This window comes from Siphateles boraxobius, unplaced genomic scaffold, assembly GCF_051911475.1.
Source record: "Siphateles boraxobius isolate OS27281-9 unplaced genomic scaffold, OSU_SipBor_1 26, whole genome shotgun sequence".
NCBI classification, from domain to species: Eukaryota; Metazoa; Chordata; class Actinopteri; order Cypriniformes; family Leuciscidae; genus Siphateles; species Siphateles boraxobius.
The window spans coordinates 9,097,653-9,120,108 of record NW_027508876.1 but is presented as its reverse complement, the minus strand read 5'-3'; positions in this window follow the sequence as shown (position 1 = coordinate 9,120,108).

Below are 22,456 nucleotides of genomic sequence, written 5' to 3'. Positions count from 1 at the left end.
TCTTTCTAACTAATTCTTTCTTTCTAACTAATCTTTCTTCTTTCTTTCTTTCTTTCTTTCTTTCTAACTAATATTTCTTTCTTTCTTTCTTTCTTTCTTTCTTTCTTTCTTTCTTTCTTTCTAACTGATATTTCTTCTTTCTTTCTTTCTAATCTTTCTTCTTTCTTTCTTTCTTTCTTCTTTCTTTCTTTCTTCTTTCTTTCTAACTAATCTTTCTAACTAATCTTTCTTCTTTCTTTCTTTCTTCTTTCTTTCTAACTAATCTTTCTTTCTTTCTTTCTTCTTTCTTTCTTTCTTCTTTCTTTCTTTCTTCTTTCTTTCTAACTAATCTTTCTAACTAATCTTTCTTCTTTCTTTCTTTCTTCTTTCTTTCTAACTAATCTTTCTTCTTTCTTTCTTTCTTTCTTTCTTTCTTTCTTTCTTTCTTTCTAACTAATCTTTCTTTCTAACTAATTCTTTCTTTCTAACTAATCTTTCTTCTTTCTTTCTTTCTTTCTTTCTTTCTAACTAATTATTTCTTTCTTTCTTTCTAACTAATCTTTCTTTCTTTCTTTCTTTCTTTCTTTCTTTCTTTCTTTCTTTCTTTCTTTCTTTCTTTCTAACTAATCTTTCTTTCTAACTAATTCTTTCTTTCTTTCTTTCTAACTAATCTTTCTTCTTTCTTTCTTTCTTTCTTTCTTTCTAACTAATATTTCTTCTTTCTTTCTTTCTTTCTTTCTTTCTAACTAATATTTCTTTCTTTCTTTCTTTCTTTCTTTCTAACTGATATTTCTTCTTTCTTTCTTTCTAACTAATCTTTCTTTCTTTCTTTCTTTCTAACTAATCTTTCTTCTTTCTTTCTAACTAATCTTTCTTTCTTTCTTTCTTTCTTTCTTTCTTTCTTTCTTTCTTTCTTTCTTTCTTTCTCTCTTTCTTTTTTACTTTTTCTTTCTTTCTTTCTAACTAATCTTTCTTCTTTCTTTCTTTCTTTCTTTCTTTCTTTCTTTCTTTCTTTCTTTCTAACTAATCTTTCTTCTTTCTTTCTTTCTAACTAATCTTTCTTCTTTCTTTCTTTCTTTCTTTCTTTCTTTCTTTCTTTCTTTCTTTCTTTCTTTCTAACTAATCTTTCTTCTTTCTTTCTTTCTTTCTTTCTTTCTTTCTTTCTAACTAATCTTTCTTTCTAACTAATTCTTTCTTTCTTTCTTTCTAACTAATCTTTCTTCTTTCTTTCTTTCTTTCTAACTAATATTTCTTCTTTCTTTCTTTCTTTCTTTCTTTCTAACTAATCTGTCTTTCTAACTAATTCTTTCTTTCTTTCTTTCTAACTAATCTTTCTTCTTTCTTTCTAACTAATATTTCTTCTTTCTTTCTTTCTTTCTTTCTAACTAATCTTTCTTCTTTCTTTCTTTCTTTCTTTCTTTCTTTCTTTCTTTCTTTCTTTCTTTCTTTCTTTCTTTCTTTCTTTCTTTCTAACTAATATTTCTTCTTTCTTTCTTTCTTTCTAACTAATATTTCTTCTTTCTTTATTTCTTTCTTTCTTTCTAACTAATCTTTCTTTCTTTCTTTCTTTCTTTCTTTCTTTCTAACTAATCTTTCTTTCTAACTAATTCTTTCTTTCTTTCTTTCTAACTAATCTTTCTTCTTTCTTTCTTTCTTTCTTTCTTTCTTTCTTTCTTTCTTTCTAACTAATCTTTCTTCTTTCTTTCTTTCTAACTAATCTTTCTTTCTTTCTTTCTAACTAATCTTTCTTCTTTCTTTCTTTCTTTCTTTCTAACTAATCTTTCTTTCTTATTTAATTCTATCTTTCTTTCTTTCTAACTAATCTTTCTTCTTTCTTTCTTTCTAGCTAATCTTTCTTCTTTCTTTCTAACTAATCTTTCTTCTTTCTTTCTTTCTTTCTAACTAATCTTTCTTCTTTCTTTCTTTCTTTCTTTCTAACTCATCTTTCTTTCTTTCTTTCTTTTTCTTTCTTTCTTTCTAACTAATCTTTCTTCTTTCTTTCTTTCTTTCTTTCTTTCTTTCTTTCTAACTAATCTTTCTTCTTTCTTTCTTTCTTTCTAACTAATCTTTCTTTCTAACAAATTCTTTCTTTCTTTCTAACTAATCTTTCTTCTTTCTTCTTTCTTTCTTTCTTTCTTTCTTTCTTTCTAACTAATCTTTCTTTCTTTCTTTCTAACTAATCTTTCTTATTTCTTTCTTTCTTTCTAGCTAATCTTTCTTCTTTCTTTCTAACTAATCTTTCTTCTTTCTTTCTTCTTTCTTTCTTTCTAACTAATCTTTCTTTCTAACTAATTCTTTCTTTCTTTCTTTCTAACTAATCTTTCTTCTTTCTTTCTTTCTTTCTTTCTTTCTTTCTTTCTTTCTTTCTTTCTTTCTTTCTTTCTAACTAATCTTTCTTTCTTTCTTTCTTTCTAACTAATCTGTCTTCTTTCTTTCTTTCTTTCTAGCTAATCTTTCTTCTTTCTTTCTAACTAATCTTTCTTCTTTCTTTCTTTCTTTCTAACTAATCTTTCTTATTTCTTTCTTTCTTTCTTTCTTTCACTTCTACTTCCTGCTCAGCTACTGTTCGGACGCTCTCGCTTACTGCTCCGCGCTTTGCTCTATCGCTTTTATATTTCTATATTTTATCTCCTTTTATCACCTAATTTTAACTTCAGCAAATCAGCACAGTGCTCAAACGTTTGGATTACTACAAAAAAAAGCAGAATTATTTTATTCAACCAGCCTCCCACTGAAAGCTTACATTCCGGGGAAGAGAAAACAAAACTGCCTACATTCATAAGGATAAGAAAATGCCTCCTCTGGAATCTACTTGCTGCTCCAACTGCCACAGACTTTTACAAAGGATTGCAATTCTTGAAACAAAGTTAATTGCGGGACCACCAAACCAGACGGAACACACAACAGAGCTTCGTCATGGACGTCCTCAGCATACAGCCGGTGAGTCCCATGAATCTAGTGCTTCTCGACAGGCCATACTGAGTGTAGAGAAACAAGCCGATCGTTTTACTAATCGATGGCACAAACAGGGTGCGAGACCCAAAGGCACTCGAGACATCAGATTGTCACGAGCATCACATATTACTGCAGTAGCATCCTCTACCCCAGATACGGCTCTGACAAGGACTGCAAACACTGGTCTCCTACCACCGCCTATACATCTTGAGAACAGATTTGAAGTATTAATGAATGAGGAATCCCCAAATTTGATGAATGTGATTGAACACAGACTGAATCAACCAGTAGCTAACACTGATGCTAACTGGGGCTCAAGGTCGAGCAGACAGCGGCACTCAGCTCACAGTGCAGCCGAGCCCAGGACTCTGATAGTGGGCGACTCCGTAATCAGAAACATTAATAGCAGGGATACAACAACGTGCTGCCTTCCACAAGCAACAACATCTGATGTAAACAGGGAACTTCAGAACATTCTGATGAAACATAAGACTGCAAATCGACTGATCATTCATGTGGGGAAGAATGATATTCATAAAGAGCAGTCGGAACTTCTTAAAAAGGATTTCAATGAACTTTTTGAAACACTTAAAAGACTGAAAGTTCAAACATTCATCAGTGGACCACTCCCAGCAAGAGGAACAAACAGGTTTTCACGGTTGCTTGGGCTTAATACATGGCTGCAAAAAACCTGCAATATAAAAGGAGTGAACTTTATTGACAACTTCAATCTTTTCTGGAGTCAGAGGCAACTGTTTCAACAGGATGGCCACCACCCAAACAAACTTGGTTCAAGAGTGCTAAAGGACAATATCTACTTCTCCCTCCGTCATCCTTCTGCAATGTGTGCCAATCCACTCAACCTGAATGGCACACACACACCTGGATACAGTATGAATGACCACAGGATTTCACTTCAGCCCCTGAATGGACATGCGGTTGACACATCACACAAGGACAGTGATAACACCACTCAGCCACAACAACCTCTGCTCACGGACACAATCTCAGCTGAGCCCTGCCCACAGAGCTCACCACAGACAGACTGTGACATACCAGCACTGCTCCAATATACAGCACCCAAGGACGACTTTCTGGAAAACAGCCAGGGAAACCAGGACAGCATATTACAGCCTCCAATAACACCAGAGCAAAAATCACTCTCACTGGAAACATTATCACTCTCTCCAGCATCTCCACTTCTGTGCTTCTCAGAGAAAATGGAACAACTGGTGCACGCTGGAACTAGACTATCCCACTCTTTTGCTGCGAGCCCCCAGATACCAACCAAAAAACGCCAGGCCCCACAACCACCAAAGCCTACGGGCCCAGCTCGCCCTCCCCCTCCCCCTGTGAGAGCTCTTCGGCCTCTGCCACAGCGCCAGGGCCCACACCCTCCTCCGGCGGCTCGAGGTGAACCAAAAACAACTGATACCAGCTCTCAGTGATATGTGTCGGGTCCCCGCTATGATAACAATAACTTTCTCAAATGTTTACAGAACAAGCGGGAACCCAGTGTGCCTGTATGTTTTTCTATTGCTGTTCAATTACATGATAGAAAGTCTAAGGCCTTCAAAAGCCGTACAGCAAACCCATCTAATCTGGTGCCTATTACACGACATACCAAGATTGCTGTGGGGACAAAAAGTAAGACTGTTAAGTTAGCACTTTTAAACATCCGCTCACTTAAAAATAAATCACTTTTAGTCAATGACTTAATAACCACATACAACCTGGATTTTATGTTGCTAAATGAAACTTGGCTAGAAGAAAGTTGCAGTGCAACAGTCCTCAATGAAACAGCCCCTCCTAACTTTACTTTTATGAGTGTCTGCAGAGCTGTCAGAAGAGGCGGAGGTTTAGCTGCTCTTTATAAAGATGTCTATCAATGTAAGCAAATATCATTTGGGAATTACCCGTCTTTCGAATATCTGGGTATTGTGTTAAAAGGTGCTCCACGCATTTTACTTATCATTGTTTACAGGCCTCCAAAATACTCTCCAGCTTTTGCTGAGAACTTAACAGAACTGTTAAGTTCTATTTCCTCAGAGTTTGACTGCTTTGCCATTGCTGGAGATTTTAACATTCACATAGATAATGCAGAAAACAATATGGCAAAAGAAATCAAAACTGTTTTAAAAACTTTTGATCTGACTCAGCATGTACATGGAGCCACACATAATCGTGGACACACTCTAGATTTACTTATCAGTAAGGGTCTAAACATTTCATCAATTGTTATTAAGGATGTAGCACTGTCTGATCATTTTTGTATTTTCTTTGATATATTGATCTCTCCTGCCATTGAAGCTAGATCTGTGTCTGTCAAGAAGAGATGCTTAAATGAGAATACTAGTGTACTATTTATGAAGGCTATATCTTTAACACCAAGCATATCTGCTGACTCTGTTGATTTTCTCCTTGATTCTTTTAACTCAAAAGTTAAGAGTGTAATTGATGATATTGCTCCTGTGAAAGTCAGGAAGAAGAGTGGCAGACAAAAAGCACCTTGGAGAAATTCAACAGCAGTGCAAAATATGAAAAGACAATGCAGAAAAGCAGAGCGCATGTGGCGGAAGACAAAACTTGTAGTCCATTATAACATCTACAAAGACAGCATCCATGCTTTCAATAAGGAACTAAGCAAAGCTAGACAGACTTTTTTCTCGAATATTATAAACAGCAATATAAACAACACGCGCACTCTTTTTGCTACTGTAGAGAGACTGACAAACCCCCCAAGCCAGATTCCCAGTGAAATGCTCTCAGTGAGAAAGTGCAGTGAGTTTGCTTCTTTCTTCTCTGAGAAAATCAATAATATTAGAAAGGTGATCAGCTCATCCTTGAGTTGCGCTGGGGTCAGGCAGATCAAACAACAGCACGAGAAAGTAGCAACTATGTCTGATTTCGAAGAAATTGATGGCAAAATTTTGGAAGAAACCGTACAGCAACTAAAAACATCAACCTGCGCCCTTGATGCACTTCCCACATCTTTTTTCAAAAATGTGTTACACAGCTTAGAAGCAGATCTCCTAGAAGTGGTAAATGCCTCACTTCTCTCTGGGAGTTTTCCGACCTCCCTGAAAACTGCTGTTGTCAAGCCCCTCCTGAAAAAGAGCAATCTGGATAAGACCATATTAAACAACTATAGACCGATCTCAAATCTTCCTTTCATAGGCAAGATCATTGAAAAAGTTGTCTTCAATCAGCTGAACAAATTCTTAAGCTCGAATGGATACTTTGACCATTTTCAATCTGGTTTCCGACCGCACCACAGTACAGAGACCGCGCTCATAAAGATAATAAATGATATTCGCTTAAATACTGATACAGGCAAATTATCAGTGCTGGTACTACTCGACCTCAGTGCTGCATTTGACACTGTCGATCACAAAATACTTCTTGACAGGCTGGAAAACTGGGTCGGGCTTTCTGGGATAGTCCTAAAATGGTTCAGGTCATACTTAGGAGGCAGAGGTTATTATGTGAGTATAGGAGACCATAAGTCTGAGTGGACATCCATGACATGCGGAGTCCCTCAAGGCTCAATTCTTGCGCCACTCCTATTCAACCTGTACATGCTCCCAATGAGCCAAATAATGAGAAAGAACCAAATCGCTTACCATAGCTATGCAGACGACACACAGCTCTACTTAGCCCTATCGCCTAACGATTACAGCCCCATTGACTCCCTTTGCCAATGCATTGATGAAGTAAACAATTGGATGTGCCAAAACTTTCTTCAGTTAAACAAAGACAAAACTGAAGTCATTGCGTTTGGAAACAAAGATGAAGTTCTCAAGGTGAACGCATACCTTCAGTCTAGGGGTCAAACAACTAAAAATCAAGTCAGGAATCTGGGTGTGTCTCTAGAGTCAGACCTTAGTTTCAGTAGTCATGTCAAAGCAATAACTAAATCAGCATATTATCACCTGAAAAATATTGCAAGAATTAGATGCTTTGTTTCCAGTCAAGACTTAGAAAAACTTGTGCATGCTTTCATCACCAGTAGGGTGGATTATTGTAATGGACTTCTCACTGGCCTTCCCAAAAAGACCATAAGACAGTTGCAGCTCATACAGAACGCTGCTGCTAGGATTCTGAGCAGAACCAGAAAATATGAACACATCACACCAGTCCTCAGGTCTTTACACTGGCTGCCAGTTACATTTAGGATTGATTTTAAAGTATTATTACTGGTATATAAATCATTCAATGGCCTAGGACCTCAATACATTGCAGATATGCTCACTGAATATAAACCCAACAGATCACTCAGATCATTAGGATCACATCGGCTAGAAATACCAAGGGTTCACTCTAAGCATGGCGAGTCTGCTTTTAGCTACTATGCCAGCCGCAGCTGGAACCAGCTTCCAGAAGAGATCAGATGTGCTCCTACAGTAGTCACATTCAAATCCAGACTCAAAACACATCTGTTTAGCTGTGCATTTACTGAATGAGCACTGTGCCACTGTTCGTCCGACTGTTTGCACTGTATTTTATTTTATGTTTTAATTATTCTGATTTCTGTATTTTATCTTTTATTCTAAACTGTTTTAATTATTCTGATTTCTTTTGATTATTTTAATTTCTTCTATGTAAAGCACTTTGAATTACCATTGTGTATGAAATGTGCTATATAAATAAACTTGCCTTGCCTTGCCTTGCCTTGCCTTTCTAACTAATCTTTCTTCTTTCTTTCTTTCTTTCTTTCTTTCTAACTAATCTTTCTTCTTTCTTTCTTTCTTTCTTTCTTTCTTTCTTTCTTTTTCTTTCTTTCTTTCTAACTAATCTTTCTTCTTTCTTTCTTTCTTTCTTTCTAACTAATCTTTCTTCTTTCTTTCTTTCTTTCTAACTAATCTTTCTTCTTTCTTTCTTTCTTTCTTTCTTTCTTTCTTTCTTTCTTTCTTTCTTTCTTTCTTTCTTTCTTTCTTTCTTTCTTTCTAACTAATCTTTCTTCTTTCTTTCTTTCTTTCTTTCTTTCTTTCTTTCTTTCTAACTAATCTTTCTTTCTAACTAATTCTTTCTTTCTTTCTTTCTAACTAATCTTTCTTCTTTCTTTCTTTCTTTCTAGCTAATCTTTCTTCTTTCTTTCTAACTAATCTTTCTTCTTTCTTTCTTTCTTTCTAACTAATATTTCTTTCTTTCTTTCTTTCTTTCTAACTGATATTTCTTCTTTCTTTCTTTCTAACTAATCTTTCTTTCTTTCTTTCTTTCTTTCTAACTAATCTTTCTTCTTTCTTTCTAACTAATCTTTCTTCTTTCTTTCTTTCTTTCTTTCTTTCTTTTTTACTTTTTCTTTCTTTCTTTCTAACTAATCTTTCTTCTTTCTTTCTTTCTTTCTTTCTAACTAATCTTTCTTCTTTCTTTCTTTCTTTCTTTCTTTCTTTCTTTCTTTCTAATCTTTCTTCTTTCTTTCTTTCTTTCTTTCTTTCTTTCTTTCTTTCTTTCTTTCTAACTAATCTTTCTTTCTTTCTAACTAATCTATCTTTCTTTCTAACTAATCTTTCTTTCTAATCTATATTTCTTTCTAACTAATCTTTCTTTGTTTCTAACTAATCTTTCTTTCTTTCTAACTAATCCATCTTTCTTTCTAACTAATCCATCTTTCTTTCTCTTTCTAACTAATCTTTCTTTCTTTCTTTCTAACTAATCTTTTTTTCTATCTTTCTTTCTAACTAGTCTTTCTTTCTTTCTAGCTAATCTATCTTTCTTTCTAACTAATCTTTCTTTCTTTCTATTTAATCTTTCTTTCTTTCTCAAGTATATTTTCTAACTAATCATTCTTTCTTTCTAACTAATCATTGTTTCTTTCTTTCTTTCTTTCTTTCTAACTAATCTATCCATCTTTCTATCTATCTTTCTTTCTAACAAATCCATCTTTCTTTTTTTCTGACTAATCCTTCTATCTTTCATTCTAACTAATCTTTCTTCTTTCTTCTTTCTTTCTTTCTTTCTTTCTAACTAATCTTTCTTTCTTTCTTTCTAACTAATCTTTCTTATTTCTTTCTTTCTTTCTAGCTAATCTTTCTTCTTTCTTTCTAACTAATCTTTCTTCTTTCTTTCTTCTTTCTTTCTTTCTAACTAATCTTTCTTTCTAACTAATTCTTTCTTTCTTTCTTTCTAACTAATCTTTCTTCTTTCTTTCTTTCTTTCTTTCTTTCTTTCTTTCTTTCTTTCTTTCTTTCTTTCTTTCTTTCTTTCTTTCTTTCTAACTAATCTTTCTTTCTTTCTTTCTTTCTAACTAATCTTTCTTCTTTCTTTCTTTCTTTCTAGCTAATCTTTCTTCTTTCTTTCTAACTAATCTTTCTTTCTTTCTTTCTTTCTAACTAATCTTTCTTATTTCTTTCTTTCTTTCTTTCTAACTAATCTTTCTTCTTTCTTTCTTTTTCTTTCTTTCTTTCTAACTAATCTTTCTTCTTTCTTTCTTTCTTTCTTTCTAACTAATCTTTCTTCTTTCTTTCTTTCTTTCTTTCTAACTAATCTTTCTTTCTAACTAATTCTTTCTTTCTTTCTAACTAATCTTTCTTCTTTCTTTCTTTCTTTCTTTCTTTCTTTCTTTCTTTCTTTCTTTCTTTCTTTCTTTTTCTTTCTTTCTTTCTTTCTAACTAATCTTTCTTCTTTCTTTCTTTCTTTCTAACTAATCTTTCTTCTTTCTTTCTTTCTAACTATTCTTTCTTCTTTCTTTCTTTCTTTCTTTCTTTCTTTCTTTCTAACTAATCTTTCTTCTTTCTTTCTTTCTTTCTAACTAATCTTTCTTCTTTCTTTCTTTCTAACTATTCTTTCTTCTTTCTTTCTTTCTTTCTTTCTTTCTTTCTTTCTTTCTTTCTTTCTTTCTTTCTAACTAATCTTTCTTTCTAACTAATTCTTTCTTTCTTTCTTTCTAACTAATCTTTCTTCTTTCTTTCTTTCTTTCTTTCTAACTAATTCTTTCTTTCTTTCTTTCTAACTAATCTTTCTTCTTTCTTTCTTTCTTTCTTTCTTTCTTTTTCTTTCTTTCTTTCTTTCTTTCTTTCTTTCTTTCTTTCTTTCTTTCTTTCTTTCTTTCTTTCTTTCTAACTAATATTTCTTCTTTCTTTCTTTCTTTCTTTCTTTCTTTCTTTCTAACTAATATTTCTTCTTTCTTTCTTTCTTTCTTTCTTTCTTTCTTTCTTTCTTTCTTTCTTTCTTTCTTTCTTTCTTTCTTTCTTTCTTTCTTTCTTTCTTTCTTTCTTTCTAACTAATATTTCTTCTTTCTTTCTAACTAATATTTCTTCTTTCTTTCTTTCTAACTAATCTTTCTTTCTTTCTAACTAATCTTTCTTTCTTTCTTTCTTTCTTTCTTACTAATCTTTCTTCTTTCTTTCTTTCTTTCTTTCTTTCTTTCTTTCTAACTAATCTTTCTTCTTTCTTTCTTTCTTTCTTTCTTTCTTTCTTTCTTTCTTTCTAACTAATCTTTCTTCTTTCTTTCTTTCTTTCTTTCTTTCTAACTAATCTTTCTTCTTTCTTTCTTTCTTTCTTTCTTTCTTTCTTTCTTTCTTTCTAACTAATCTTTCTTCTTTCTTTCTTTCTTTCTTTCTTTCTAACTAATCTTTCTTCTTTCTTTCTTTCTTTCTTTCTTTCTAACTAATCTTTCTAACTAATTATTTCTTTCTTTCTTTCTAACTAATCTTTCTTCTTTCTTTCTTTCTTTCTTTCTTTCTTTCTTTCTTTCTTTCTTTCTTTCTTTCTTTCTTTCTTTCTTTCTTTCTTTCTAACTAATCTTTCTTTCTAACTAATTCTTTCTTTCTTTCTAACTAATCTTTCTTCTTTCTTTCTTTCTTTCTTTCTTTCTTTCTTTCTTTCTTTCTTTCTTTCTAACTAATATTTCTTCTTTCTTTCTTTCTTTCTTTCCTTCTTTCTTTCTTTCTTTCTTTCTTTCTTTCTTTCTTTCTTTCTTTCTTCCTTTCTTTCTTTCTTTCTTTCTAACTGATATTTCTTCTTTCTTTCTTTCTAACTAATCTTTCTTTCTTTCTTTCTTTCTTTCTAACTAATCTTTCTTCTTTCTTTCTAACTAATCTTTCTTCTTTCTTTCTTTCTTTCTTTCTTTCTTTTTTACTTTTTCTTTCTTTCTTTCTAACTAATCTTTCTTCTTTCTTTCTTTCTTTCTTTCTAACTAATCTTTCTTCTTTCTTTCTTTCTAACTAATCTTTCTTCTTTCTTTCTTTCTTTCTTTCTTTCTTTCTTTCTTTCTTTCTTTCTTTCTTTCTTTCTTTCTTTCTTTCTTTCTTTCTAACTAATCTTTCTTTCTAACTAATTCTTTCTTTCTTTCTTTCTAACTAATCTTTCTTCTTTCTTTCTTTCTTTCTAACTAATATTTCTTCTTTCTTTCTTTCTTTCTTTCTAACTAATCTTTCTTTCTAACTAATTCTTTCTTTCTTTCTTTCTAACTAATCTTTCTTCTTTCTTTCTTTCTTTCTTTCTTTCTTTCTTTCTTTCTTTCTTTCTTTCTTTCTTTCTTTCTTTCTTTCTTTCTTTCTTTCTAACTAATATTTCTTCTTTCTTTCTTTCTTTCTTTCTAAGTAATATTTCTTCTTTCTTTATTTCTTTCTTTCTTTCTAACTAATCTTTCTTTCTTTCTTTCTTTCTTTCTTTCTTTCTTTCTTTCTTTCTTTCTAACTAATCTTTCTAACTAATTATTTCTTTCTTTCTTTCTAACTAATCTTCTTTCTTTCTTTCTTTCTTTCTTTCTTTCTTTCTTTCTTTCTTTCTTTCTTTCTTTCTAACTAATCTTTCTTTCTAACTAATTCTTTCTTTCTTTCTTTCTAACTAATCTTTCTTCTTTCTTTCTTTCTTTCTTTCTAACTAATCTTTCTTCTTTCTTTCTTTCTTTCTAACTAATATTTCTTCTTTCTTTCTTTCTTTCTTTCTAACTAATCTTTCTTTCTAACTAATTCTTTCTTTCTTTCTTTCTAACTAATCTTTCTTCTTTCTTTCTTTCTTTCTAACTAATATTTCTTCTTTCTTTCTTTCTTTCTTTCTAACTAATCTTTCTTCTTTCTTTCTTTCTTTCTAACTAATCTTTCTTTCTTTCTTTCTAACTAATCTTTCTTCTTTCTTTCTTTCTTTCTTTCTTTCTTTCTTTCTTTCTTTCTTTCTTTCTTTCTTTCTAACTAATCTTTCTTTCTTATTTAATTCTTTCTTTCTTTCTTTCTAACTAATATTTCTTCTTTCTTTCTTTCTAGCTAATCTTTCTTCTTTCTTTCTAACTAATCTTTCTTCTTTCTTTCTTTCTTTCTAACTAATCTTTCTTCTTTCTTTCTTTCTTTCTTTCTTTCTTTCTTTCTTTCTTTCTAACTCATCTTTCTTTCTTTCTTTCTTTTTCTTTCTTTCTTTCTAACTAATCTTTCTTCTTTCTTTCTTTCTTTCTTTCTTTCTAACTAATCTTTCTTCTTTCTTTCTTTCTTTCTTTCTAACTAATCTTTCTTTCTAACTAATTCTTTCTTTCTTTCTAACTAATCTTTCTTCTTTCTTCTTTCTTTCTTTCTTTCTTTCTAACTAATCTTTCTTTCTTTCTTTCTAACTAATCTTTCTTATTTCTTTCTTTCTTTCTAGCTAATCTTTCTTCTTTCTTTCTAACTAATCTTTCTTCTTTCTTTCTTCTTTCTTTCTTTCTAACTAATCTTTCTTTCTAACTAATTCTTTCTTTCTTTCTTTCTAACTAATCTTTCTTCTTTCTTTCTTTCTTTCTTTCTTTCTTTCTTTCTTTCTTTCTTTCTTTCTTTCTTTCTTTCTTTCTTTCTAACTAATCTTTCTTTCTTTCTTTCTTTCTAACTAATCTTTCTTCTTTCTTTCTTTCTTTCTAGCTAATCTTTCTTCTTTCTTTCTAACTAATCTTTCTTCTTTCTTTCTTTCTTTCTTTCTAACTAATCTTTCTTATTTCTTTCTTTCTTTCTTTCTAACTAATCTTTCTTCTTTCTTTCTTTTTCTTTCTTTCTTTCTAACTAATCTTTCTTCTTTCTTTCTTTCTTTCTTTCTAACTAATCTTTCTTCTTTCTTTCTTTCTTTCTTTCTAACTAATCTTTCTTTCTAACTAATTCTTTCTTTCTTTCTAACTAATCTTTCTTCTTTCTTCTTTCTTTCTTTCTTTCTTTCTTTCTTTCTTTCTTTCTTTCTTTCTTTCTTTCTTTCTTTCTTTCTAACTAATCTTTCTTCTTTCTTTCTTTCTAACTATTCTTTCTTCTTTCTTTCTTTCTTTCTTTCTTTCTTTCTTTCTTTCTTTCTTTCTTTCTTTCTTTCTTTCTTTCTTTCTTTCTAACTAATCTTTCTTTCTAACTAATTCTTTCTTTCTTTCTTTCTAACTAATCTTTCTTCTTTCTTTCTTTCTTTCTTTCTAACTAATTCTAATTCTTTCTTTCTTTCTTTCTTTCTTTCTTTCTTTCTTTCTTTCTTTCTTTCTTTCTTTCTTTCTTTCTTCCTTTCTTTCTTTCTTTCTAACTGATATTTCTTCTTTCTTTCTTTCTAACTAATCTTTCTTTCTTTCTTTCTTTCTAACTAATCTTTCTTCTTTCTTTCTAACTAATCTTTCTTCTTTCTTTCTTTCTTTCTTTCTTTCTTTCTTTTTTACTTTTTCTTTCTTTCTTTCTAACTAATCTTTCTTCTTTCTTTCTTTCTTTCTTTCTAACTAATCTTTCTTCTTTCTTTCTTTCTAACTAATCTTTCTTCTTTCTTTCTTTCTTTCTTTCTTTCTTTCTTTCTTTCTTTCTTTCTTTCTTTCTTTCTTTCTTTCTTTCTTTCTTTCTTTCTTTCTTTCTAACTAATCTTTCTTTCTAACTAATTCTTTCTTTCTTTCTTTCTAACTAATCTTTCTTCTTTCTTTCTTTCTTTCTAACTAATATTTCTTCTTTCTTTCTTTCTTTCTAACTAATCTTTCTTCTTTCTTTCTTTCTTTCTAACTAATCTTTCTTCTTTCTTTCTTTCTAACTAATCTTTCTTCTTTCTTTCTTTCTTTCTTTCTTTCTTTCTAACTAATCTTTCTTCTTTCTTTCTAACTAATCTTTCTTCTTTCTTTCTTTCTTTCTTTCTTTCTTTCTTTCTAACTAATCTTTCTTCTTTCTTTCTTTCTTTCTTTCTTTCTTTTTCTTTCTTTCTTACTAATCTTTCTTCTTTCTTTCTTTCTTTCTTTCTTTCTTTCTAACTAATCTTTCTTCTTTCTTTCTAACTAATCTTTCTTCTTTCTTTCTTTCTTTCTTTCTTTCTTTCTTTCTTTCTTTCTTTCTAACTAATCTTTCTTCTTTCTTTCTTTCTTTCTTTCTTTTTCTTTCTTTCTTACTAATCTTTCTTCTTTCTTTCTTTCTTTCTTTCTTTCTTTCTTTCTAACTAATCTTTCTTCTTTCTTTCTAACTAATCTTTCTTCTTTCTTTCTTTCTTTCTTTCTTTCTTTCTTTCTTTCTTTCTTTCTTTCTTTCTTTCTTTCTTTCTAACTAATCTTTCTTCTTTCTTTCTTTCTTTCTTTCTTTCTTTCTTTTTCTTTCTTTCTTACTAATCTTTCTTCTTTCTTTCTTTCTTTCTAAGTAATCTTTCTTCTTTCTTTCTTTCTAACTATTCTTTCTTTCTTTCTTTCTTTCTTTCTTTCTTTCTTCCTTTCTTTCTTTCTTTCTTTCTTTTTCTTTCTTTCTTTCTAACTAATCTTTCTTCTTTCTTTCTTTCTTTCTAACTAATCTTTCTTCTTTCTTTCTTTCTTTCTAACTAATCTTTCTTCTTTCTTTCTTTCTAACTAATCTTTCTTCTTTCTTTCTTTCTTTCTTTCTTTCTTTCTTTCTTTCTTTCTTTCTTTCTTTCTAACTAATCTTTCTTCTTTCTTTCTAACTAATCTTTCTTCTTTCTTTCTTTCTTTCTTTCTTTCTTTCTTTCTAACTAATCTTTCTTCTTTCTTTCTTTCTTTCTTTCTTTCTTTTTCTTTCTTTCTTACTAATCTTTCTTCTTTCTTTCTTTCTTTCTTTCTTTCTTTCTTTCTAACTAATCTTTCTTCTTTCTTTCTTTCTTTCTTTCTTTCTTTCTTTCTTTCTTTCTTTCTTTCTTTCTTTCTTTCTTTCTTTCTTTCTTTCTTTCTAACTAATCTTTCTTCTTTCTTTCTTTCTTTCTTTCTTTCTTTTTCTTTCTTCTTTCTTTCTTTCTTTCTAAGTAATCTTTCTTCTTTCTTTCTTTCTAACTATTCTTTCTTTCTTTCTTTCTTTCTTTCTTTCTTTCTTTCTTTCTAACTAATCTTTCTTTCTAACTAATTCTTTCTTTCTTTCTTTCTTTCTTTCTTTCTTTCTTTTTCTTTCTTTCTTTCTTTCTTTCATTCTTTCTTTCTTTCTTTCTTTCTAACTAATATTTCTTCTTTCTTTCTTTCTTTCTTTCTTTCTTTCTTTCTTTCTTTCTTTCTTTCTTTCTTTCTTTCTTTCTTTCTAACTAATATTTCTTCTTTCTTTCTTTCTAACTAATCTTTCTTTCTTTCTTTCTAACTGATCTTTCTTTCTTTCTTTCTTTCTTTCTAACTAATCTTTCTTCTTTCTTTCTTTCTTTCTTTCTTTCTTTCTTTCTTTCTTTCTTTCTTTCTTTCTTTCTTTCTTTCTTTCTTTCTTTCTTTCTTTTTAACTAATCTTTCTTCTTTCTTTCTTTCTTTCTTTCTAACTAATCTTTCTTCTTTCTTTCTTTCTTTCTTTCTTTCTTTCTTTCTTTCTTTCTTTCTTTCTTTCTAACTAATCTTTCTAACTAATTATTTCTTTCTTTCTTTCTAACTAATATTTCTTCTTTCTTTCTTTCTTTCTTTCTTTCTTTCTAACTAATATTTCTTCTTTCTTTCTTTCTTTCTAACTAATATTTCTTCTTTCTTTATTTCTTTCTTTCTTTCTAACTAATCTTTCTTCTTTCTTTCTTTCTTTCTTTCTAACTAATCTTTCTTCTTTCTTTCTTTCTTTCTTTCTTTCTTTCTTTCTTTCTTTCTTTCTTTCTTTCTTTCTAACTAATCTTTCTTCTTTCTTTCTTTCTTTCTTTCTTTCTTTCTTTCTTTCTTTCTTTCTAACTAATATTTCTTCTTTCTTTCTTTCTTTCTAACTAATATTTCTTCTTTCTTTATTTCTTTCTTTCTTTCTAACTAATCTTTCTTCTTTCTTTCTTTCTTTCTTTCTTTCTAACTAATCTTTCTTCTTTCTTTCTTTCTTTCTAACTAATCTTTCTTCTTTCTTTCTTTCTTTCTTTCTTTCTTTCTTTCTTTCTTTCTTTCTAACTAATCTTTCTTCTTTCTTTCTTTCTTTCTTTCTTTCTTTCTTTCTAACTAATCTTTCTTCTTTCTTTCTTTCTTTCTTTCTAACTAATCTTTCTTCTTTCTTTCTTTCTAACTAATCTTTCTTTCTAACTAATTCTTTCTTTCTTTCTAACTAATCTTTCTTCTTTCTTTCTTTCTTTCTTTCTTTCTAACTAATCTTTCTTTCTAACTAATTCTTTCTTTCTTTCTAACTAATCTTTCTTCTTTCTTTCTAGCTAATCTTTCTTCTTTCTTTCTAACTAATCTTTCTTCTTTCTTTCTTTCTAGCTAATCTTTCTTCTTTCTTTCTAACTAATCTTTCTTCTTTCTTTCTTTCTTTCTTTCTAACTAATCTTTCTTCTTTCTTTCTTTCTTTCTAACTCATCTTTCTTTATTTCTTTCTTTTTCTTTCTTTCTTTCTAACTAATCTTTCTTCTTTCTTTCTTTCTAACTAATCTTTCTTCTTTCTTTCTTTCTTTCTTTCTTTCTTTCTTTCTAACTAATCTTTCTTTCTAACTAATTCTTTCTTTCTTTCTAACTAATCTTTCTTCTTTCTTCTTTCTTTCTTTCTTTCTTTCTAACTAATCTTTCTTTCTTTCTTTCTAACTAATCTTTCTTATTTCTTTCTTTCTTTCTAGCTAATCTTTCTTCTTTCTTTCTTTCTTTCTTTCTTTCTTTCTAACTAATCTTTCTTCTTTCTTTCTTTCTTTCTTTCTAACTAATCTTTCTTTCTAACTAATTCTTTCTTTCTTTCTAACTAATCTTTCTTCTTTCTTCTTTCTTTCTTTCTTTCTTTCTAACTAATCTTTCTTTCTTTCTTTCTAACTAATCTTTCTTTTTTCTTTCTTTCTTTCTTTCTTTCTTTCTTTCTTTCTTTCTTTCTTTCTTTCTTTCTAACTAATATTTCTTCTTTCTTTCTTTCTAACTAATATTTCTTCTTTCTAACTAATCTTTCTTCTTTCTTTCTAACTAATCTTTCTTTCTTTCTAACTAATCTTTCTTTCTTTCTAACTAATCTTTCTTCTTTCTTTCTTTCTTTCTTTCTTTCTTTCTAACTAATCTTTCTTCTTTCTTTCTTTCTTTCTTTCTAACTAATCTTTCTTCTTTCTTTCTTTCTTTCTTTCTTTCTTTTTCTTTCTTTCTTTCTAACTAATCTTTCTTCTTTCTTTCTTTCTTTCTAACTAATCTTTCTTCTTTCTTTCTTTCTTTCTAACTAATCTTTCTTCTTTCTTTCTTTCTTTCTTTCTAATCTTTCTTTCTTTCTTTCTAACTAATCTTTCTTTCTTTCTTTCTTTCTTTCTTTCTAACTAATCTTTCTTCTTTCTTTCTAACTAATCTTTCTTCTTTCTTTCTAACTAATCTTTCTTCTTTCTTTCTTTCTTTCTTTCTTTCTTTCTTTCTTTCTTTCTAACTAATCTTTCTTCTTTCTTTCTTTCTTTCTTTCTTTCTTTCTTTCTTTCTTTCTTACTAATCTTTCTTCTTTCTTTCTTTCTTTCTAACTAATCTTTCTTCTTTCTTTCTTTCTTTCTAACTAATCTTTCTTTTTTTCTTTCTTTCTTTCTTTCTTTCTTTCTTTCTTTCTTTCTTTCTTTCTTTCTAACTAATATTTCTTCTTTCTTTCTTTCTTTCTAACTAATATTTCTTCTTTCTTTCTTTCTAACTAATATTTCTTCTTTCTAACTAATCTTTCTTCTTTCTTTCTAACTAATCTTTCTTTCTTTCTAACTAATCTTTCTTTCTTTCTAACTAATCTTTCTTCTTTCTTTCTTTCTTTCTAACTAATCTTTCTTTTTTCTTTCTTTCTTTCTTTCTTTCTTTCTTTCTTTCTTTCTTTCTTTCTTTCTTTCTTTCTTTCTTTCTAACTAATCTTTCTTCTTTCTTTCTTTCTTTCTTTCTTTCTAACTAATCTTTCTTCTTTCTTTCTTTCTTTCTTTCTAACTAATCTTTCTTCTTTCTTTCTAACTAATCTTTCTTTCTTTCTAACTAATCTTTCTTTCTTTCTTTCTAACTAATCTTTCTTCTTTCTTTCTTTCTTTCTTTCTTTCTAACTAATCTTTCTTTCTAACTAATTCTTTCTTTCTTTCTAACTAATCTTTCTTCTTTCTTTCTTTCTTTCTTTCTAACTAATCTTTCTTTCTTTCTAACTAATCTTTCTTCTTTCTTTCTTTCTTTCTTTCTAACTAATCTTTCTTTCTTATTTAATTCTTTCTTTCTTTCTTTCTAACTAATCTTTCTTCTTTCTTTCTTTCTAGCTAATCTTTCTTCTTTCTTTCTAACTAATCTTTCTTCTTTCTTTCTTTCTAGCTAATCTTTCTTCTTTCTTTCTAACTAATCTTTCTTCTTTCTTTCTTTCTTTCTAACTAATCTTTCTTCTTTCTTTCTTTCTAGCTAATCTTTCTTCTTTCTTTCTAACTAATCTTTCTTCTTTCTTTCTTTCTTTCTAACTAATCTTTCTTCTTTCTTTCTTTCTTTCTAACTCATCTTTCTTTATTTCTTTCTTTTTCTTTCTTTCTTTCTAACTAATCTTTCTTCTTTCTTTCTTTCTTTCTTTCTTTCTTTCTTTCTAACTAATCTTTCTTCTTTCTTTCTTTCTTTCTTTCTAACTAATCTTTCTTTCTAACTAATTCTTTCTTTCTTTCTAACTAATCTTTCTTCTTTCTTCTTTCTTTCTTTCTTTCTTTCTAACTAATCTTTCTTTCTTTCTTTCTAACTAATCTTTCTTATTTCTTTCTTTCTTTCTAGCTAATCTTTCTTCTTTCTTTCTAACTAATCTTTCTTCTTTCTTTCTTCTTTCTTTCTTTCTTTCTAACTAATCTTTCCTTCTAACTAATTCTTTCTTTCTTTCTAACTAATCTTTCTTCTTTCTTTCTTTCTTTCTTTCTTTCTTTCTTTCTTTCTTTCTTTCTTTCTTTCTTTCTTTCTTTCTAACTAATCTTTCTTTCTTTCTTTCTTTCTAACTAATCTTTCTTCTTTCTTTCTTTCTTTCTTTCTAGCTAATCTTTCTTCTTTCTTTCTAACTAATCTTTCTTCTTTCTTTCTTTCTTTCTTTCTAACTAATCTTTCTTATTTCTTTCTTTCTTTCTTTCTAACTAATCTTTCTTATTTCTTTCTTTCTTTCTTTCTAACTAATCTTTCTTCTTTCTTTCTTTCTTTCTTTTTCTTTCTTTCTTTCTAACTAATCTTTCTTCTTTCTTTCTTTCTTTCTAACTAATCTTTCTTCTTTCTTTCTTTCTTTCTTTCTTTCTTTCTTTCTTTCTTTCTTTCTAACTAATCTTTCTTCTTTCTTTCTTTCTTTCTTTCTTTCTTTCTTTCTTTCTTTCTTTCTTTCTTTCTTTCTTTCTTTCTTTCTTTCTTTCTTTCTTTCTAACTAATCTTTCTTTCTTTCTTTCTAACTAATCTTTCTTCTTTCTTTCTTTCTTTCTTTCTTTCTAGCTAATCTTTCTTCTTTCTTTCTAACTAATCTTTCTTCTTTCTTTCTTTCTTTCTTTCTTTCTTTCTTTCTAACTGATATTTCTTCTTTCTTTCTTTCTAACTAATCTTTCTTTCTTTCTTTCTAACTAATCTTTCTTCTTTCTTTCTAACTAATCTTTCTTCTTTCTTTCTTTCTTTCTTTTTTACTTTTTCTTTCTTTCTTTCTAACTAATCTTTCTTCTTTCTTTCTTTCTTTCTTTCTTTCTTTCTTTCTAACTAATCTTTCTTCTTTCTTTCTTTCTTTCTTTCTAACTAATCTTTTTTCTTTCTTTCTTTCTTTCTTTCTTTCTTTCTTTCTTTCTTTCTTTCTTTCTTTCTAACTAATCTTTCTTCTTTCTTTCTTTCTTTCTAACTAATCTTCTTTCTTTCTTTCTTTCTAACTAATCTTTCTTCTTTCTTTCTTTCTTTCTTTCTTTCTTTCTTTCTTTCTTTCTTTCTTTCTTTCTTTCTTTCTTTCTTTCTTTTTCTTTCTTTCTTTTTCTTTCTTTCTAACTAATCTTTCTTTCTTTCTTTCTTTCTTTCTTTCTAACTAATCTTTCTTCTTTCTTTCTTTCTTTCTTTCTAACTAATCTTTCTTCTTTCTTTCTTTCTTTCTAACTAATCTTTCTTCTTTCTTTCTTTCTTTCTTTCTAACTAATCTTTCTTCTTTCTTTCTTTCTTTCTAACTAATCTTTCTTTCTTTCTTTCTTTCTAACTAATCTTTCTTTCTTTCTTTCTTTCTTTCTTTCTTTCTTTCTTTCTTTCTTTCTTTCTTTCTTTCTTTCTTTCTTTCTTTCTTCTTTCTTTCTAACTAATCTTTCTTCTTTCTTTCTTTCTTTCTTTCTTTCTTTCTTTCTTTCTAACTAATCTTTCTTCTTTCTTTCTTTCTTTCTTTCTAACTAATCTTTCTTCTTTCTTTCTTTCTAACTAATCTTTCTTTCTTTCTTTCTTTCTTTCTTTCTTTCTTTCTTTCTTTCTTTCTTTCTTTCTTTCTTTCTTTCTTTCTTTCTTTCTTTCTTCCTTTCTTTCTTTCTTTCTTTTTCTTTCTTTCTTTCTAACTAATCTTTCTTCTTTCTTTCTTTCTTTCTAACTAATCTTTCTTCTTTCTTTCTTTCTTTCTAACTAATCTTTCTTCTTTCTTTCTTTCTAACTAATCTTTCTTCTTTCTTTCTTTCTTTCTTTCTTTCTTTCTTTCTAACTAATCTTTCTTCTTTCTTTCTAACTAATCTTTCTTCTTTCTTTCTTTCTTTCTTTCTTTCTTTCTTTCTTTCTAACTAATCTTTCTTCTTTCTTTCTTTCTTTCTTTCTTTCTTTTTCTTTCTTTCTTACTAATCTTTCTTCTTTCTTTCTTTCTTTCTTTCTTTCTTTCTAACTAATCTTTCTTCTTTCTTTCTAACTAATCTTTCTTCTTTCTTTCTTTCTTTCTTTCTTTCTTTCTTTCTTTCTTTCTTTCTTTCTTTCTTTCTAACTAATCTTTCTTCTTTCTTTCTTTCTTTCTTTCTTTTTCTTTCTTTCTTACTAATCTTTCTTCTTTCTTTCTTTCTTTCTTTCTTTCTTTCTTTCTTTCTTTCTTTCTAACTAATCTTTCTTCTTTCTTTCTAACTAATCTTTCTTCTTTCTTTCTTTCTTTCTTTCTTTCTTTCTTTCTTTCTTTCTTTCTTTCTTTCTTTCTTTCTTTCTTTCTAACTAATCTTTCTTCTTTCTTTCTTTCTTTCTTTCTTTCTTTCTTTCTTTCTTTTTCTTTCTTTCTTACTAATCTTTCTTCTTTCTTTCTTTCTTTCTAAGTAATCTTTCTTCTTTCTTTCTTTCTAACTATTCTTTCTTTCTTTCTTTCTTTCTTTCTTTCTTTCTTCCTTTCTTTCTTTCTTTCTTTCTTTTTCTTTCTTTCTTTCTAACTAATCTTTCTTCTTTCTTTCTTTCTTTCTAACTAATCTTTCTTCTTTCTTTCTTTCTTTCTAACTAATCTTTCTTCTTTCTTTCTTTCTAACTAATCTTTCTTCTTTCTTTCTTTCTTTCTTTCTTTCTTTCTTTCTTTCTTTCTTTCTTTCTTTCTTTCTTTCTTTCTAACTAATCTTTCTTCTTTCTTTCTAACTAATCTTTCTTCTTTCTTTCTTTCTTTCTTTCTTTCTAACTAATCTTTCTTCTTTCTTTCTTTCTTTCTTTCTTTCTTTCTTTTTCTTTCTTTCTTACTAATCTTTCTTCTTTCTTTCTTTCTTTCTTTCTTTCTTTCTTTCTAACTAATCTTTCTTCTTTCTTTCTTTCTTTCTTTCTTTCTTTCTTTCTAACTAATCTTTCTAACTAATTATTTCTTTCTTTCTTTCTAACTAATCTTTCTTTCTTTCTTTCTTTCTTTCTTTCTTTCTTTCTTTCTTTCTTTCTTTCTTTCTTTCTAACTAATATTTCTTCTTTCTTTCTTTCTTTCTTTCTTTCTTTCTAACTAATCTTTCTTTCTTTCTTTCTTTCTTTCTAACTAATATTTCTTCTTTCTTTCTTTCTTTCTTTATTTCTTTCTTTCTTTCTAACTAATCTTTCTTCTTTCTTTCTTTCTTCTTTCTTTCTAACTAATCTTTCTTCTTTCTTTCTTTCTTTCTTTCTTTCTTTCTTTCTTTCTTTCTTTCTTTCTAACTAATCTTTCTTCTTTCTTTCTTTCTTTCTTTCTTTCTTTCTTTCTTTCTAACTAATCTTTCTAACTAATTATTTCTTTCTTTCTTTCTAACTAATCTTTCTTTCTTTCTTTCTTTCTTTCTTTCTTTCTTTCTTTCTTTCTTTCTTTCTTTCTTTCTTTCTAACTAATCTTTCTTTCTAACTAATTCTTTCTTTCTT